A 5,825-nucleotide genomic window follows, 5' to 3' on the forward strand; every position below is an offset into this window, starting at 1 on the left:
TTGCAAACGTTAAGTTAAAACATGTTCGTATACCGAAATACAAACTCACAGCCAAAATGATACATAAATTAGCGGCGACAGCTTAGCGCCGATTTTCGAATGCAAAGTAAATACTGTTATAAATGTGAGATATCCTGGAATAATATTTAAAAGTTTTGACATTTTAGTTTTGTCAGTTGTAAAGTATATTTCAAAATGGACCGCCGAACACGTATTGAAGTGTGCTAGTTAGTCGTAAGTATTATAAAGGCGGAAAAAGTCAATGCAACATCGCGTTAATGGTGAAACTGAGTCAAGGAACTATTTTGCATATCAATTAATGTTATGTTCTTGAAAATCTTGTCGCAAATAAAATGAATCGACTCATAATACAACATTTAACGAAAGTGACTCTCGTTGGATTGACCGATAATACGAGAAAATTCCCATTTAAGTGCTCCAGCTTAAAGCAACGAAATGGAAAAATCCTTGTGAAAAGCAGTCATCCAAAAACCACAAGAAGAATGCTCAGAAAAGCTGATTTAAATGGCCGCACAGCCCGAAATAAACCATACATCAATGCTAAAACCGGAGTGAAAGGTGCAAACGAACAGTTATAAATATAAGCCTGCAAGCTTCTGGAATTCCGTAATTTTTGCAGATGAAAGTAATTCCAACCTCTTTAGATCGGATAGAAATAGATATTTATGGACAAAACCAATTGCTGAGCTACAACCCCAAAATCTACGTAGCACCGTAAAAAATGGTGGAGAGTTTGTAATAATGTGGGGATGCATGTCGTCTTCTGGTGTCGGGAACTTAGAATTCATCGATTGTAATATTTAAAAGAGTGTGTGTCTGGACATTTTGAAACGAAATTTGCTACAAAATGCGGCGAAATTAAATTCTTTTGATTACATTCAGTACTTTCAAGATAAAGATGCGAAGCATATATTAGGAGTTGTGCAAAGTGGGCTTATTTGGAACTGTCCATATAGTACAAACACCAGCGCAATCTTCAGATTTGATTTTTTTTATTACAATTGTACCTAGTATACAATGATTAAATACTAACAACAATTTAATTCTAATAAGTTAAAAATAATAATTAAAAGCTAAATGTTATAGAAATTAATTTGATGCTACAGTTGCCTTGCTAAGTCTGAAGGCCTCTTACGTTTCAGTCGGTTTTCTCGTTCAACAGTTCCGATGTGTCTGGATGCCTCTTCATTTATATGCTTGGTTATTTCGTTTACTACTGAATTCACACCAAGATCACGGTGAAGGTCAGCAGATCTAATATACCAAGGATAATTAACTATACTTCTTAGTACCTTATTTTGGAAGCGCTGAATGCAAGCAATACAGTTTTGACTTGAGCAACCCCATAGTTGAGCTCCATAGACCCAAATTGGCTTTAGTACTTGATTATATGTATATAAACAGCTTGTTTTCGATTGAAAGCGTGGATCTCCTACCGACTAGATGGTAAAACTTGGCAAATTTTAGATCAAGCACACCCCTTTTTTCTTGACTTGCTCTTTCCATCGATGCTTAGCATCTAGGGTGATTCCTAGGTACTTAGGATTATTGTGATGTGGTATAGGAGTACCATTTATATAAATGGGATAGGATGATGTTTTTTTAAGTAAAGTCTACGTGCATTGATTTGGAATCGTTTAATTTAATGCGCCTCTTGAAAGCCCATTTAGTAATTGTATTGACTGCTGTTTGCACTCGAAGGGTAAATACTGAGGTTGACTCTTCTGCTGCTAAAAGGGCTGTGTCATCCGCAAATGTCGCTGTCACATAACTTGAGTCAGTGGGGATATCACTTGTAAAAAGCAAGTAAAACATTGGCCCCAACACGCTTTCCTGGGGAACACCCGCTTCTATCGGTTGCAATTTAAAGTATACATCCTCTTGTTTTATGCGAAAGTATCTATCTTTTCGGTAGGAAGCAATTATTTCGCAATATTGATATTGTTAGGGTAACATGCATTTCAATTTCAGCAGTAGACCCAAATGCCAAACTCTATCAAAAGCCCGAGACATGTCTAAGAAGGCCACCGAAGAAACGTTCTTTTTATCCAAAGCATTTTCAACGAAATTAACGATTCGGTGCACCTGGTTAATTGTTGAATGGTGATCACAAAAGCACAAACTTATGTACTGGTATAAGGTGTTTTCAATCTATTATTGATTTGAGCCTCTTTATGAGAACATGCCACAAGACTTTCGATAGAGCTGGCAACAGCGATATTGGCCTAAAAGATGTGACATCATGTAGTGGTTTATCCGGCTTAGGTATCATAATAACTTCAGATACTTACCAAAGCGATGGACTCTATTAAGTATAATGCACAGTTTACAATGTTTACAACTTTTTTATACAATTCGTTGGTAGGTTGCGTAATATTTTTTCGGTTATTAAAGCAAAACCAGGAGCTTTTTGGAGCCTTGAGTTCCTGACAAGACATTTAATTTCTTTATTTGTAACTGGAGAAATGCTGAGGAGTGGACCCAACCAACTATTTTCACAGTTTAGCTCATGTCCATCGTTAGGTGTAAATGTGTTCCTCAAATGATTTGCAAATACTGCAGCTTTTTGTGCATTCTTTTTGGCCCATTCAATTTCTATTAATTTTATTGGTGCGACATGTTTTATTTGTTTATTAATATTTCTTGCAAAATTTCCAGAGCGAATAATCGGTAGATTTATCAAAAGTGAGTTTGGACAAATACGTTTTGGAGGAATATTTTTAAACTGTATACATTTTGTTCTTAGTTCCGCTGTGCATCTATTAAGCTCAGATTTGAGAGCAGCCGACCTAGTTTGCTGCCATCTTCGTCGAAGTTTGCGTTTTTTATGGATACTATCAAGATGTATTTTGGAAATTTGTTTCCACTTAGATTCACGCGAATATTCGGTGTACACGCAGCATTTTGAATTACTTTTGTGAAAGATTCAACTTCACGATATGCGCTTTAGCTTAAAATCGTGTTTATTCAGTATAGTCTTACATTTATACCCATCAGTATGTTTACGAGTATTAGCTAAAGAAGACGTGCCGGACGAAATTACTGTTTTCTCACATATAGTTAGTAACACTGAGCTATCTTCAATACGTAAATTGATTTTCGGTACTTAGTTGATGACAAAAAAATCAAGTATATCTGGTAATTTCCTACTATCTGCAGGCCAATAAGTGGGTCTTCCTGTCGAAATGACATTGCATCCAATAACTTGTATAGCTTTCAGTAGTTCGCGACCTTTGGTTGTAGTTAAACGTGATCCCCAATAAGTGTGTTTTGCATTAAAGTCACCACCCATGATGAAGTTTACGTCATATTTTTTAATAAACTCATATAAGTATCAGTTTTGATATTTCGCCTGGGCGGACTATATAGAGCAATTAACTATAATGACTGACTGTGCATTTTTGCAGAAATTGCTGTAGTTTGAATTCAGTCTTAATGTGAACTTCTTCGAAATGTTTAATAATACCTTTGATTAAAACCGAATGCAAGAGAGAATTAGTGATCAGTTTGGAACAAGACATGTGAAAAGACCAAATTAGGAATAAAACCGACTTGAAAAATGCCCTGCAAACAGATCGGAATTAATAGAATTGTGTCCTTAAAAATTGCAATATATTTTTTATTTTTTTGTTTTTGTTACTGCATCATTTTCGCTGTGAGGTGCAATATTATGTTGTAGTTCGTAGATACTTTCGTCTCCTTGGGAACCACCCAACAGCCAACAGGTGCTACTTTGGACTGAGTAGGTAATTGAAAAGAAAAAGTTCTCTCTCGACGAACCAAAATCAAACAAGTCGCTCATTATTCCGGTCCTGATGTATGGCGCTGAAGCGTGGACGATGAAAGCATCCGATGAGACGACACTTGGGGTTTTCGAGAGAAAGGTTTTGCGGAAGATTTATGGTCCTCTTAACATTGGCAACGGCGAATACCGCAGACAATGGAACGATGAGCTTTACGAATTATACGACACCATTGACATAGTTCAGCTAATAAAAAGACAGCGGCTATGCTGGCTAGGTCATTTTGTACGGATGGACGAAAATACTCCAGCTTTGAAAGTGTTCGATACAGTACCCCCTGGAAGAAGCGGAGGAAGAGGACGACCTCCACTCCGTTGGAAAGACCAGGTTGAGAGCGACTTGGTTACAGTTGGGATTTCCGACTGGCACCGAATTGGCAGGGAAAGAGAAGAATAGCGCGCTCTTATCGATTCGGCTAAAATCGGATAATCGGTTCCTACGCCAATTACATACTTATCAACTTTGTTGCGAGATCATAAAAATTAAAATTGATTCAAAACCGGTTGCCTTTGTTGCCTTGTCGTTATGTTGTCTTCCAAGTGATAAGGCTGTGCATAACTGCGATAGCGCCCATCCTTTGTGATGAGTTTTTAGCATTATCTATAACAATTCACATATATACCACAAACAAAAGTTTTCCGTCATATTCGCATTATAACCCTAGAATATATGTTCACTTAATTTCGTGAAGATATCTCACATATTAATTAGCATAAAGCGCACTGGAAGACTTTTGAGTCTTTTAAAATTTCATTTGTATGGAAGTTTTCCGTGGTTTTAATCCGATATCATTGTGAAATGCCAAACGCAAATTACTCCAGAAAAGTTGGTATAAATACCCTTCAGTTCGGCTCACCAGTGAAACACTAGTGAGTTCACTACTTACCGGTAACCACCACTGGTTACCCCCCATAATACCGGCAATGCAATTCACTCATGAATTTAACACGGCGATGTCATTGACGGTAACCAGTTAACACTACTCACTAGTGATTTCATCACCCATACTTCGCTAGCTACTTCACCACATAGCGCTGAATATATTTCAATAGCTACATCGCTACATATATTCGGTTATAATTCACTACCTTTTTCATTACCTACCTTTATTTCAGTGGATACCATAAATAAATAAGAAACACAATATATTTAAATGGCAATAAATTTAAAATATTAATTTTTATTATAATTTTTTGTTTACAATTTTTATTTACCATTCGTATTGTACTCTTGAAAAGCGTCGGCCAATGAGATTATTTACCCATACTATTTGTTTGGAAAGACTTTATCTGAAAAAAGAAGATTGTTATTAAGGATTTGTTTATTAAAAATTAATTAAATTGCTTAACTTACTCCACGCTGTTCTCCACTTCCCAATGAGAATTTCAATATGATTGCCATTTTTGACCTCTAACTATAAAGAAGTATACATATATATTTCAATCGTATTAATGAATTCACATATGTATAATAATAGTATGAATATATATTATATTCACTAAGTTGTAATATTTTTTTTGCGCATGCAAGCACTCTCAACTTAAACATGTAGGTACATGCATTGAGTTTTGTGCCAGAATGATCTAATTCTTACCTCGCAAAGACTTATTTCCTTTCCTACTGCTGCCACGCTTCTCGTCATTTTCACTTTTTTGTTATCACTATAAATAATTTATACTTTTTTGTTTATTAATTCTTTATTAACTTTTTAATAATGAATATGTATAATAAAAAATCAAGACACACAACCGCGACGCGAAGTCAATTGAATAAACCACAAGACTGTTTGGTCGAAAAACTAAAGTTCCAAATTACATAGAAACCGCCGTTTTCTTATTTTTTAATACAGTGAATCATAGTTTCAATGACCGATATGTAGACAAAAACAATAATGCCCAATAATTATTCGCAACTTGTACATACTGTACCAGATCTCTCAAATGTGCATTCCCACCCTTATTTGTCGCTGATATTTTACTGAGAGTACTTATTGAGAACAAC

General features: G+C 35.7%; 1 long non-coding RNA gene across 1 annotated transcript; it reads right to left on the reverse strand.

Moving 5' to 3' along the window:
- Positions 1–4,667: 4,667 nt before the first annotated feature.
- Positions 4,668–5,551, reverse strand: LOC128922272 (uncharacterized). The gene is made up of 3 exons (XR_008471497.1): positions 5,419–5,551; positions 5,178–5,238; positions 4,668–5,113 (listed from the first exon to the last, which is right to left on the reverse strand). It is a non-coding gene; the product is annotated as an uncharacterized LOC128922272 (long non-coding RNA).
- Between the last annotated feature and the right edge of the window lie 274 nt (positions 5,552–5,825).

Source organism: Zeugodacus cucurbitae, chromosome 5 (genome assembly GCF_028554725.1).
Source record: "Zeugodacus cucurbitae isolate PBARC_wt_2022May chromosome 5, idZeuCucr1.2, whole genome shotgun sequence".
NCBI classification, from domain to species: Eukaryota; Metazoa; Arthropoda; class Insecta; order Diptera; family Tephritidae; genus Zeugodacus; species Zeugodacus cucurbitae.